This window comes from Schistocerca nitens, chromosome 7 (assembly GCF_023898315.1).
Source record: "Schistocerca nitens isolate TAMUIC-IGC-003100 chromosome 7, iqSchNite1.1, whole genome shotgun sequence".
Classification (NCBI taxonomy): Eukaryota; Metazoa; Arthropoda; class Insecta; order Orthoptera; family Acrididae; genus Schistocerca; species Schistocerca nitens.
The window spans coordinates 401,401,178-401,415,668 of NC_064620.1; positions in this window are offsets into that span (position 1 = coordinate 401,401,178).

The following is a 14,491-nucleotide window of genomic DNA, read 5'->3' on the forward strand; positions in this document are numbered from 1 at the left end:
GACGACATTGAGACTTTTAAGACTTTGCTACAAGAACTTGAGTATGATAACGACGACGGGTCTTCTTGTAATTTTTTCAGTAACGGTAATCACAGTAGATTTTCAGAGAGAAGGGATAATGATCGGAACGGACGTTATATGGGTAATTTTGAGAATGACAAACGAAACAGACAGGACAATAGATACCAGCCTTATGACAATAACAGACGTTCTAACAGAAATTACACAGACAGTTATAATAACGGAAACTCCTACCGGAATGATCAATCATACGGAAACAGTAATCGGTATCATCAAGACAGAAATTATTCATACAGTAATAGAAATTCTTACTACAGAAATAACCAGGGTAGTAGATACAACAATAATTTCAGAAGTGAAAGTCGAAATTACACAAGAAGTAGTCATGCAGACAGACAGGAAAATAGAAATTTTAATAACAGACACAACCAAGAATATGCATCTAACAGACAGGAAGGACCTAATTGGCATCCTCCACGTGCCAGAACTTCAGAGAGACAAGTGCAAATCGTAGAAATTGATCCGCAAAATGACGCGAATAATCAAACACGTGACGCAAACAATCGACAATGACTTATAGCTTCGGCTTCTGGCAGCAATATAGACGGTTCAGAAAGTAATGACACTGCGACTTTACACTACGTACGCCTGGAAGACATGAGAGACATTTTGCTAGACGAAAAGGAAAATAATGTAGGCGCATATTTACATCCTGTTATTGAAGTATGTGTGGGTAAGAATAAGTTCACTGCAGTTTTAGATTCTGGGAGCCCATTGAATGTCATTAGTGAATCAGTTTTTCGTATATATGTAAGAACTATGGCCTGTCCTGTGTTACCTGTTCCTAAAACTACAATTCGAGGCGCTATTTCTGGAAAAAGTGTGGAAGTCAAACAACAGACCAATTTAAATTTCATTTGTCAAGGATACGAATTTTCTGCTAATTTCATTATTGTTCCATTACTCAGTACACAAATTATATTAAGTATGGAGTTTCTTAATGCACATTAGGCAATTTTGAACTTTAAAAGGAAGTGTGAATTTGACTGTTGCCGGAATGCCGAAAAGTTTGAAATTTTTCGAGTGTTTAACAAAATCTGTATCAGACACAAAATGTTTAAGGTTTCTTACTTCTGATGTTTTCGCTGAGTATTATGACGACAATGTGTTCATTCATGACAATGACAATAGATACAGAGACGGGATGGATGATATAATTAATAGCGAAGAATTAATTAATGAAAAGGTTAAGAAAGCTGAAGTGCCAGATGACGTTGCAAGAGAAGAACTGCACCAAATTTTGACTTCACATGCTACAGTATTTAGTCATCACACAGGAACTATACAAGGCTTACAATATTTATTTAAAGTAAAAGAACACACACCATTTCGAGGAAAAACGTACATTATTGCTTTGGCTTACAGAGACAAGGTTAAGAGTGAACTTCAATACATGTTAGATCAAGGCATTATTGAGCCAGCAGTCAGTCCTTATACCAGCCCATTACACGTCGTTCTTAAAAAGGATGGGTCAATTCGTTTGGTTCTGGATTCCAGACACATAAATAATATCATCATTCCTGAAACTGACCGTCCACAAAATTTAGATGAACTTCTTCAACATTTCCATGGAATTAAAGTTTTATCCACGATTGATATGCGCGCAAGTTTTTGGCAAATAGAGCTCCACCCTGATTGTAGAAAATACACTGCTTTTTAGCCTTTGGTAACTGTTACCAATTTCGGAAATTACCGTTTGGACTTACTGTATCTTCAGCAGCATTCATTCGTAGTTTAAACGAAATTTTACCTGTTCATCTTCGTGACAATATTACTTCATATGTTGACGATATTCTTATTGCTAAACGTTCTTGGAGTGAGCATAACAAAATTTTGGATTCATTATTACGTATTTTTGCAAGAGTTGGCATTACAGTGAACTTGGAAATATCTGAATTGGTCGTTCTCAGGTGAAATTTCTTGGTCATATTATTTCCACAGAAGGTATTCTTCCTGATCCAGAGAAACTAGATGCTATTCGTAATTATGCTGTTCCTACCACAAAAATTGATGTTCGTAGTTTCCTTGGTGTCTGTAATTTTCTTAGACGCTTTGTTAGATTGGACGATTTGGCCACACCTCGTTTATGTGAACTATCTGGAAAGAATTATAATTGGTGTTGGGATGAGGAAGCTCAGTCAGAATTTGAACAACTTCGTGATGCTTTAGTTGCTGCTCCACTTCTTTCACATCCGGATTTATCTAAAGATTTTTGTTTGGCGACGGACTCATCATACAAAGGCCTAGGTGCACACTTATTTCAAGAGATAGAAGAAAACGGCGTTGTAGTACAGAAAACAATTGCATTTGGAAGTCGTGTTCTCTCTAAATCAGAAAATAATTATTCGATTACGGAACTTGAAGCCTTGGCTGTTGTTTGGGCTTTCACAAAATTTCGCATATTTTTGTATGGCAGACATACTAAGGTTTACACTGATCATCGAGCTCTGGAATTTCTTATGTCAACAAAATTAACTCATGGAAGATTGTCACGATGGGCGCTGTATCTACAGGAATTTGATTTTAGTATTGTTTACATACAGGGTTCTTCAAATATTATTGCTGATGCTTTAGCACGTGCACCTATGGGTTTGAAACAAAGTGCTGAGGAGGACTGCAAGGAAAACAATTATTGTTTGGTGTATATTCAAGGCGTTGCGTTTGAAAATTTTATTTCTTCTTCGCTCCAGGACATCGCTAAGGAGCAAAATAAGGATCAAATCTGGAAGGACATTAAGGAGAAGTGGAAGAGAAAGGAAAGCGTAGCGATTAGACAGTATTATTTAGTTCGCAATGATATTCTTTTTAAACGAAAATCGATTGACAACTCTGTTTGGTTAGTTTCCATTCCTGATGAGTGGGTTAATAAATTGATTTGGTATATACATTTCAGTTATGCGCACTTTGGTTCCAGAAAATGCTTTCATAAATTACGAGAAAATTGCTACTTCAGTAATATGGAAAAACGTATTCGATCTGTTCTTGCCAAATGCAAATTATGTCAAAAGGCTAAGCCGCCAACTATTTCTCACAGAGCACCGTTGTTCCCTATCATTCCAGCGAAATTAAAGGAGATGGCTGCAGCCGATTTGTTCGGTCCAGTGGTTCGTTCTACTAATGGTTTTGCGTACATTTTGGTAGTAATGGAATTGACATCAAAATATGTATGTTTTACACCTTTACGCAAAGCAACAGCTCGTTCAGTATCTAATGCTTTCATCAAACATTTTCTTAAAGAAGTGGGTCATGTTGATAAGGTTATATCAGATAATAGATCACAGTTTCGCTCTAAAATTTGGCTTCGTACTCTACGGCTTCGTAAGATTAAACTAATTTTCATTTCACTTTTTCACCCTCAATCTAACGCTTCAGAGAGATGGATGAAGGAAATCAATAAATTGTGTCGACTTTATTGTCATCAGAATCACAGAAGGTGGGATCAGTATCTTCATATTTTTCAAAACATTCTGAATCAACTCCCTAATGATTCAACTTCTTTACCGCCTATATTGATATTAAAAAATAAAGCACCGACAAATCGTATTTCTGAAATCGTTCCTTTTCCGCCTTCACGGAAACTGCGGCATTCTGAAGTTGTGAACCTGGCTCGGCAAAATATTGCATCTGCGGCTGCTAGAAGAGAGAAATCAGCTAAACGTCCTGGTCGTTTAAAAACCTTGTCAGTTGGTCAAAAGGTGTTAATTAAGTCTCACCGTTTGTCTCACAAAGGAAAGGGCTTGTGTCGCAAATTTTTTCTGGTTTATAACGGTCCATATAGAGTTCGCAAAATTATGCATGATAACACTGTCGAAGTAGAAACTCTTAAATCTCGGCGCTCTAAGGGAATACATCATATATCGAACGTTAAAATTTTTGTGGAATGACATACTTTCGAGAAACCAACAGTTACACGTAAACACATGGAGAGTACAAGGATACCGCGCCGTGTTCCGGCGGCGGCACATACTCAAAGCAACAGTCAAGTCTGCGCGCCGCACAAGGCAGTCGTTGACCGCAAAAAATTACTACCTACGTCACGCGTACCTACAGCTGATCGAGCGCTCAGTGCGAATGCAGTATAAAGCTATAGTGACTAGATAAATTATGTTATTAACGTTCAGTATTTTTCAGGATACGGTTGTATAAAATATTTAAGAACTTCAGGTAAATTCTGTGTGTGTCCGACGTTAAGAGGACTTGCTATCAAGAAATTTTAAGAAAGAATGTAATTTCGAAGAAGAAAGTAATAAACCAAAAAGGTAACTATTAATTGAGCTTATTTTTCAGGTAACATATTTCCACTTGGTACGTACTTTAGACGTAATTTGCTGCTCGCGATTACGTGATTCATACTTCGTGTTAACTGATATTGACAATGATTGATTAATGAACAGGGTTGTTAATTGTGTATATTATGCATCGCTTCGCTGCACTGCTTTTTCACTGATGTCATATTTTTTTATTATGTGTCTGCTGTGCTTATTTATTTAAATTATAATTGTCACCTGATTAGTTGTGCTGATATGGTTATGTATGTAAGTTATACTTTGTGATTTATCTGCTTGTGCCTTCATGTTTACTTATTAAGATTACATATGAACATTTATTTGCTAATGCTGATATGATGCTAATGACCTGTTTATTATGTAAGATATATAAATGCTGCTTTGCGTATGGATTGCATATTTACACATTTCTGTTTTGTTGTCATAACTACTCTTTAATTTGGTATATAGAAATGCTGATATACTGTGTACGAACATAGAGTTTAGGTTACACTATGGTATTAATTATAGATTGTTTGCTTGGCAGAGCCTCGTTGTAGGGATTGTGCTGCATCCACTTGTTGACATTCTGTTCTCTACTGGTATATTTACTCCCTATTGTATGTTTTGCTTACGCTCAGCGCCTTATATTTTAAGATAAGAAAATGAACTACTATAATGCTACGAACGACAGTAGTACAAGAAACTTCATTGAAGTCACATGAGCTGGAGGTTTTATGGAAGCTGTATAAATTTATGTTACTAGGAAGGAAGCTAACGACATGACACACAAACACTAGGTTTAGACCATTGACAGTTATTACACAGCATTCTTCGTGAGCAATTGAAATAGTAAGTGACACTTGACACAAGAAATACTCCACATGTTTGCTTCTGTTTTGCCATGATTCTTGAAGTGGTGTACACACTGTGAAATATTACTATCATTAAAACTCCGAACTCGTACTTACTTGCTGAAAGTTATTCAAACTGAAGGCTGTTAGAGGTCATGTATGCATTTCTTTTATTTTATGATGGACAAGGTAACCAAAATGTATTTTATAATTCATAATGAGTAGAAGATTTGGTTCAGGTGGACTACACAGAGGTTGTGTGTGGACATTGTGTCTTCGTATTGCATGGGATGATGAATTGAAGTTTGCACTAGGATTTTATCTGTACTTGTTTGAGGAGACTGACTAGAGGAAAGAGTTGTTATGGAAGTGAAATGATATTGATGATAAGGTTTATATGTATCGACGTAAGAGGTATTATTGAAGTATTAAGATTATGTGATGATTATTGGAGTTTTGGTGGATAAGAGGTGAAGTAAGTGAGGAGCAGTTTTTTTGTTTGTTTGTTTGTTTGTTGGTCTATATGGAACAAGGAGGATGAAGATAGCAGACTAGAACACTCAAGTGGAAGGAAGATTGTCTACACACACACATTGTTAAATCATTAAGCAGTATACACTTTTTTTTTGGAGAGAGGAAGTATTTGCATATCTTGGCACACTGACAGTTGTTCAGCAACCGTACATTTGATTTGGCTTGGCAAACATTCATCTTGACATGATGACTATGATGTTGACTAACTATTATTGACTGTTATACATTGCTGCCACTACTACTTAATACACAAGTTGAACATAAAATTTTGGACAGAACTGCATTTGCACAGTTAACACTATTCAATTACACAGTAGTACTTAATGTGGATGAAAGATGAGTGAGTGTGTTTTGTGTGTTTTCCTTTCCTAATCCCAAATAATTGGTACCAACCTATCTCTGAAATATTATTTTACTTCGGTATATTGATAATTTTCACTTATGGACCATCTGACAGCAACTGAATAAAACACAATTTTAGTGCCATACGCGTTTCGCCTTTATTTTCTGCAAGGCATCATCAGTGGCCTGGAATATGTACATATGTTAGCTATTTTATTTACATTTTTGTCACTGTGCCTATAGGTTATAAACAGTTCTGGTGGTTGGTATTTCCTATTAAGTAGTAATGTTTTGAACTGTACTTACAGGTTGCGTAGACAGTTTCTTACATATTACGCTCCTGTTACATTTTTGGTGTTGTTCTTCTTCCTATGAGCGCCAATTTGCTGTTTTTTCCGCATTCCACAGCACTATGCACTGAGCGTTTGTTTTAATGCAATGTTTTGGTTTCTGTTGCCGACTGTCAAATGTTTTTGCCAAAGATCGAATATTACTGCCAAACTTATGAGTGTTACTATTGAAGTATCTGTGGTTACACTCATAAGTTTGGCAGTAATATTCGATCTTTGGCAAAAACATTTGACAGTCGGCAACAGAAACCAAAACATTGCATTAAAACAAACGCTCAGTGCATAGTGCTGTGGAATGCGGAAAAAACAGCAAATTGGCGCTCATAGGAAGAAGAACAACACCAAAAATGCAACAGGAGCGTAATATGTAAGAAACTGTCTACGCAACCTGTAAGTACAGTTCAAAACATTACTACTTAATAGGAAATACCAACCACCAGAACTGTTTATAACCTATAGGCACAGTGACAAAAATGTAAATAAAATAGCTAACATATGTACATATTCCAGGCCACTGATGATGCCTTGCAGAAAATAAAGGCGAAACGCGTATGGCACTAAAATTGTGTTTTATTCAGTTGCTGTCAGACGGTCCATAAGTGAAAATTATCAATATACCGTAGTATTACGCGCAACTGAGGAGGACAGGACCACAAAAGTTGAAGATTATTTTACTTGTTTGGTGTGGCTTGCACTGACACCCATAAATATTATAGGTTTACTGATATTTGTGTATTTGTAATATTTAATATGACAGTTATCTGATATCAGTTGTGTGTTTATTATAATTTGTATGTTTAGTGTAAGAGCATTGAGAATAATTTTGTAAAAGCAATTGTGTGTGGATTCAAACTGTTGTTCATGCCTGCACTGGTTCAACATTGATGTGTGCCACTTGGAAATATTTAATTTCTGCTAATGAACTCTGATGAACTGTTTAATTATTGATAGTGAATATTATGGACTGTTACCTGCACCTGTTCAACATTATTGGGTGCCACTGATGGAACTGCTTCTACTGAAAGTCACTTGTTGCTGTCTGCACCTGCTCAACATTGCTGGGTGCCACTGTTGGAACTGCTCAACCAGTGATGAGATGTCACTTGTTGGTGTCTGCACCTGTTCAACATTACTGGGTGTCACTGATGGAACTGCTTCTACTGAAATGATGTCACTTGTTGGTGTCTGCACCTAATCAACATTACTGGGTGCCACTGATGGAACTGCTTCTACTGAAATGATGTCACTTGTTGGTGTCTGCACCTGTTCAACATTACTGGGTGTCACTGATGGAACTGCTTCTACTGAAATGATGTCACTTGTTGGTGTCTGCACCTGTTCAACATTACTGGGTGCCACTGATGGACTGCATCTATTGAAATAATGTCACTTGTTGGTGTCTGCACCTGCTCAACGTTACTGGGTGCCACTGATGGAACTGTTTCTACTGACACAATGTTACTTCTTGCTGTCTGCACCTGTTTAACACTGCTGGGTGCCACTGATGGAACTGTTTCTACTGAAATAATGTCACTCGTTGGTGTCTGCACCTGTTGACCATTGCTGGGTGCTACTGCTGGAACTGTCAACTACTTGTTTATTGAACTATGGAAAGCATTTTATGTGAATATTTGTATAAACTGATTTTTTTGTGTATTTACTGTTTGTGAAATGTTATGAGACTCTTACCTACACCTATTTGACATTGCTGGTGCCATTGATTGAATGGTACTTGTGTAAACTATTATGTAAAATCACATGTATGAAAGCATTTGTATTCCTTAATGTATTTTATAAATTAGGTTATGGAATGGTCAGTGCAAAGCCAAAATTTATTTAGTGGAGTGACATTTACTTATTAATATTATCTTTTATTTTTGTCTGTATTTTTAATGGACGAATTTGGTGGTATTTTCACCACCAATGCTGGCAAAAATACCATAAAATTCTAGCCCGTGGAGGAGGGGCATATGAAAGGTGGCTACACTGAGCCACAGCGCCAGAGATTGCGCCAAAGAGTTTTATTTCGCCGCCTCCACTGGCAGTTCTTGTCGAGAAGTCGTCGTAGAGAGTGTTTGTTCAGAAGTGGTAGTGGAGAGTGCTTGTCGAGAAGGCGTCGTGGAGAGTGCTTATTGAGAAGTGGGCAGTAGGAGTTCTGATGTAGCCGTGACTAGTTGTGAGCACGTTGTATGCAGTTGTTCTGATGGGCTAGACAGCCGATGCTGTTCGATTGCGGATGTTGTAATGATCAGAGTGTATGTTTCGTCAATATATATGAAGGTAAAAAAAAAAAAAAATTATTATTTCAAATGTCCCAACAAACAATGTCTCTTGGTCACAGGTTCAGTCAACAAAGCATCTGGCTTGCGTTTATGTATTAGAGTGTAATTCTGATTTTTATGTGCGATTATTGTATTTTTTTTTATTACTTCAGTGTAAATGGTGCTTAAAATACCTTGTCTTATTGAGGAAGAACCGTGCCATATGTGTATGTTGAATCACACTTCCACACACAGAACAGTTACACTTGTGTTTTGTTGTTTCGTAGGTTTTATAGTTGCTGGGAACTTAATTAATTAATTGTGTTAACGGAAGTTTTCTTTCATTCTTTGTTGTTATTCTATGCAGTCAGATTGCGTACTAATACCAGTCAGGGTTAACCGGTTACGAGACTTCGTAGCCGGACATACAGCGACAAAAATTAAAATTATTTGCATAATACTATTTAATTAAGCCCCCATGCACTAATCGACTGGCGGATCCCTCAGTCTAACAGGTGCTGCTCATGCATGGTTGTTTAGATCTTTGGGCAGGTTTAGTGACATCTCTGAACAGTAAAAGGGACTGTGTCTGTGGTGCAATATCCACAGTCAACGTCTATCTTTAGGAGTTCTGGGATCTGGGGTGATGCAAAAATTTTTTCGATGTGTGTATATTCATCATTTGTTCTAATACAGGATCTATTTTATGAAGATATTTCAGTCATACTGATGGAGCATAATAATCAGTCACCTAGTTTGCATTGCTGTGCCACTCTACATCCACTTGAAGATCATTGCGCGAAATTTTAGCAATATAATTACTCTTTTGAATAGATGTAGGTGTCCAAGGAGGAAGCGTCAATTTTCAGGGATTAGGCGGGAACGACCATTCGAAGGAGAAAAGTCTGGGAAACGTGGCTCTAAAACCCATACCTTAATAGCTATGAGCACTTGTTCAGTAGAAGAGTTGTGTTTCACGGCAGCCAAGATGAACAAATGCTCATAGCTCTGAAGGACCGCATTTTAGAACCCATGTTTGCTAGGATTTTCTCTTTCGAATGATTGTTCCCACCGTATCCCTCAATACTGACCATTGCTCTTGATAAGCCCTGTAATTTCCTTGTTCTAAAACGATTGTAAGAGATGTGTTATAGGCTACAAGATGACCATTTGGGACTGGAAATACACTTTTAAAGGGAGTATGTGCTCATTATACCTGTAGTGTTAATACAGCGGTACTGAAGACCCTTAGCCGGCGGTTCTAGGCGCTACAGTCTGGAACCGCGCGGCCGCTACGGTCGCAGGTTCGAATCCTGCCTCGGGCATGGATGTGTGTGATGTCCTTAGGTTAGTTAGGTTTAAATAGTTCTAAGTTCTAGGGGACTGATGACCTCAAAAGTTAAGTCCCATAGTGCTCAGAGCCATTTTTTTTTTTTTTTGGAGACCCTTATATCGGATACTTTGACATATAGTGACTTGAAATGTCTAGGAAGTATTGGATAACCATTATATGGTTACTGAATCAAATTCGAAACCTACAGAGAAATGGATAATTGGTTCGGAATTTTTAAACTTGTGTTCAATTTTTTCTTTAAAATCTCCACTTTTTCCCTCTGTTCGTAAGTAAAAACTCGGTAGAGGTAGATGTATTTTGGGGAGTACTGAGAGGTAACAAAGCCTAGAAATAGGTAATTATATATTCTTTAGGTCATAGTCGATGGGACAGGTGGTTCAATTGAGAATGAATAATGTTGTTATGTTTAACGTACTAGCAGGTAAAAATTACGAGATAGAAATGTTGAAGTTGCAAACTTTAGGAGAGGATCCGACTATGGCGAATCTTGTTCCTCTTCTCTCTGGTATAGCGTCTGAAGAGGTGCTGGCGTTGATGGAGGATCCTAAGCCATCAGTTGATCTAGAAGATTGGTCATATGAATAGTTGTTGCAGATCGCATGATTACTTTTCTCAGGACAAGCAAAATTATTTCGTAAAGTGCGCAGAAACGAAATGCACAACTTTTGACCAGTTGAGACATCGGTTGGGAGAACGATACAGGAAGCATACTTGTGCACTATTTTTTCGCGAACAATTAGGGGTGGTACCCAGGAGACGTAACGAGGTAAAAGAAGACTTATGGGTAGAGTTACGAAAAATGAAAGTTAACACGCACGAGCTCTTATTAAACGAGGAAGTAAATAAGAAGGCGCAGCAAGAGGCCGAGCAATGAAAGCTGATGCTTTTTTAACATGTTTGACACCGAAAATGTCTAAGAGAGTGCACACGGGTGCTCATAAGGATATTCATGAAGGGGTTAGCTTTGGAATACGAAGAAATCGATAGGTCGACAGGGGTAAGAGGCTGGGAAACAGGTATTACATCGAATATTAATTATTTTAATTGCGGTCGAACGGGGCATGTACAAACACAATTAGAAATCACGGAACCCAAAGCACAACTGAAGTAAAAACGAGCCGACGAGAATTTGGTGAAAATGGCAGTAAACGAGGGTTTGGTCAACGGCAAGTTTATAGGGATAATTGTAGAGGTAGTCCAGGGAATTGCTCTGAGCACTATGGGACTCAACATCTTAGGTCATAAGTCCCCTAGAACTTAGAACTACTTAAACCTAACTAACCTAAGGACACCACACACACCCATGCCCGAGGCAGGATTCGAACCTGCGACCGCAGCAGTCCCGCGGTTCCAGACTGCAGCGCCAGAACCGCTCGACCACCGTGGCCGGCAGTCCAGGGAATAAGAAGGAATCCGCAGGGCCGTCGAGAGGAGTTCGTCGTAGGAGTAAGTTCAATCAGAACTAATGCAGAGGCGAAATATGTCGTAATGGGTGTGTATTAAGTACAGTTAGACGCAGGAGCATGTGTCAGGTGCCTCAGGAGAATTAGTGGGTAGAAGGCAGTGGGACCCACCGTGACACGATTTACGTAGGGGATAACAATATATCACCATTGGAGTCAGTAGTTCTAAATGTTTCGGTTGGGACAGTTTAGACAGTGTGTGGAAATGATGTCTCATGTAAGCGAGGGATACAGCATGTTCCTTGGGTGAAATTTTCTACATCAGTATCATGCCAAAATTGACTTTCGATGACGCATAGTTGAACTGAGTGGGAAGACATTCCAGCTAGGGGAAACTGTTCTCAAAGTTAATCTGCCGCAAAGAGTGTCTAGTATAAAAAACGGTCCAGTTAAACTGTGAGCTATAGCATTAAGGCCTTTATTCGCATGATTGTGTGTCAAAGGCACCGGAAAATCACTAAGGCTGGACGTGGAACCGAACATACCAGTAGATGTGATACGTGAAATACACTCCTGGAAATGGAAAAAAGAACAGACCCACCATACTTGCTCTGGACACTGCGAGAGGGCTGTACAAGCAATGATCACACGCACGGCACAGCGGACATACCAGGAACCGCGGTGTTGGCCGTCGAATGGCGCTAGCTGCGCAGCATTTGTGCACCGCCGCCGTCAGTGTCAGCCAGTTTGCCGTGGCATACGGAGCTCCATCGCAGTCTTTAACACTGGTAGCATGCCGCGACAGCGTGGACGTGAACCGTATGTGCAGTTGACGGACTTTGAGCGAGGGCGTATAGTGGGCATGCGGGAGGCCGGGTGGACGTACCGCCGAATTGCTCAACACGTGGGGCGTGAGGTCTCCACAGTACATCGATGTTGTCGCCAGTGGTCGGCGGAAGGTGCACGTGCCCGTCGACCTGGGACCGGACCGCAGCGACGCACGGATGCACGCCAAGACCGTAGGATCCTACGCAATGCCGTAGGGGACCGCACCGCCACTTCCCAGCAAATTAGGGACACTGTTGCTCCTGGGGTATCGGCGAGGACCATTCGCAACCGTCTCCATGAAGCTGGGCTACGGTCCAGCACACCGTTAGGCCGTCTTCCGCTCACGCCCCAACACCGTGCAGCCCGCCTCCAGTGGTGTCGCGACAGGCGTGAATGGAGGGACGAATGGAGACGTGTCGTCTTCAGCGATGAGAGTCGCTTCTGCCTTGGTGCCAATGATGGTCGTATGCGTGTTTGGCGCCGTGCAGGTGAGCGCCACAATCAGGACTGCATACGACCGAGGCACACAGGGCCAACACCCGGCATCATGGTGTGGGGAGCGATCTCCTACACTGGCCGTACACCACTGGTGATCGTCGAGGGGACACTGAATAGTGCACGGTACATCCAAACCGTCATCGAACCCATCGTTCTACCATTCCTAGACCGGCAAGGGAACTTGCTGTTCCAACAGGACAATGCACGTCCGCATGTATCCCGTGCCACCCAACGTGCTCTAGAAGGTGTAAGTCAACTACCCTGGCCAGCAAGATCTCCGGATCTGTCCCCCATTGAGCATGTTTGGGACTGGATGAAGCGTCGTCTCACGCGGTCTGCACGTCCAGCACGAACGCTGGTCCAACTGAGGCGCCAGGTGGAAATGGCATGGCAAGCCGTTCCACAGGACTACATCCAGCATCTCTACGATCGTCTCCATGGGAGAATAGCAGCCTGCATTGCTGCGAAAGGTGGATATACACTGTACTAGTGCCGACATTGTGCATGCTCTGTTGCCTGTGTCTATGTGCCTGTGGTTCTGTCAGTGTGATCATGTGATGTATCTGACCCCAGGAATGTGTCAATAAAGTTTCCCCTTCCTGGGACAATGAATTCACGGTGTTCTTATTTCAATTTCCAGGAGTGTAGAACCATTTGGGTGTAGCGAAGTATTAGATGCAACATGTTGTTTGGTGAAACGCAATTTTCTACGTGTACAGGAAAGGGGTGGAGGAAAAGTGGTACCAGTCAATGTGGATAATTTCGGCACAGAAACTGTGAAGCTGTTGAAGCGAACGTTATTAGCTGCACTAGAGTTTCCGGATGAGGAAGATTGCCGCACAGGAGGTGTGAGCTGCCAGGGTGCACAGAACCGTATGAGGCCAGCATTTCGTCAGAAGTTGAAGCCTCTGAAAGGAGAAGAAAGAGAACAGCTGGAGGACCTGCTGCAAGAATTCCAGGATACGTTTTATTCCGAGAGGGCCATACCTGCCATGCCAGTAACACAACACAGAATTCCAGTAGGAAATGAAGCACTGGTGTACTGAAGACCATGTACGATACCACGGCCGTTGCAACCAGTTTTAGAAGAATTAGCTGACAGAATAGTAGATTAAAGTAATAGTGCATGGGGTGCTGGAATTGTCATCGTACCTATGAAGTCTATGGATGATTCGCAGAAGTATCAGTTTACTTGTGATTATCACAATTGGGCAAGCAAAACTACAACAAAAACATACCCTATTCAGAATATCACGGAGAACATTGATAACCTAGGAAAAAGTATTTTTCGACATTGGACTTAAAGAGAGGATACCGTCAGGAGTCAGGTAGAAGTGGCTCCCGAAAAGAGAACAAAACAGCTTTTTCAGCAAATATGGGACACTACCAATAAGCCCCCCCCCCCCCCCCCCATGAACCAAAAACCGGTGGGGAGGCTTGCATGCCGCAGCTATACAGGTATTCAGCAGGAAGTCGTTATCAGGAGAAAGAAAATCGGCATTGTACGGATCGGAGCGTGGAATATCAGATCCCTTAATCGGACAGGTAGGTTAGAAAATTTAAAAAGGGAAATAGACAGGTTAAAGTTAGATATTGTGGGAATTAGTGAAATTCGGTGGCAGGAGGAACAAGACTTCTGCTCAGGTGGATACGGGTTATGAATACAAAATCAAGTAGGGGTAATGCAGGAGTAGGTTTAATAACGAATAAAAAAAAATAGG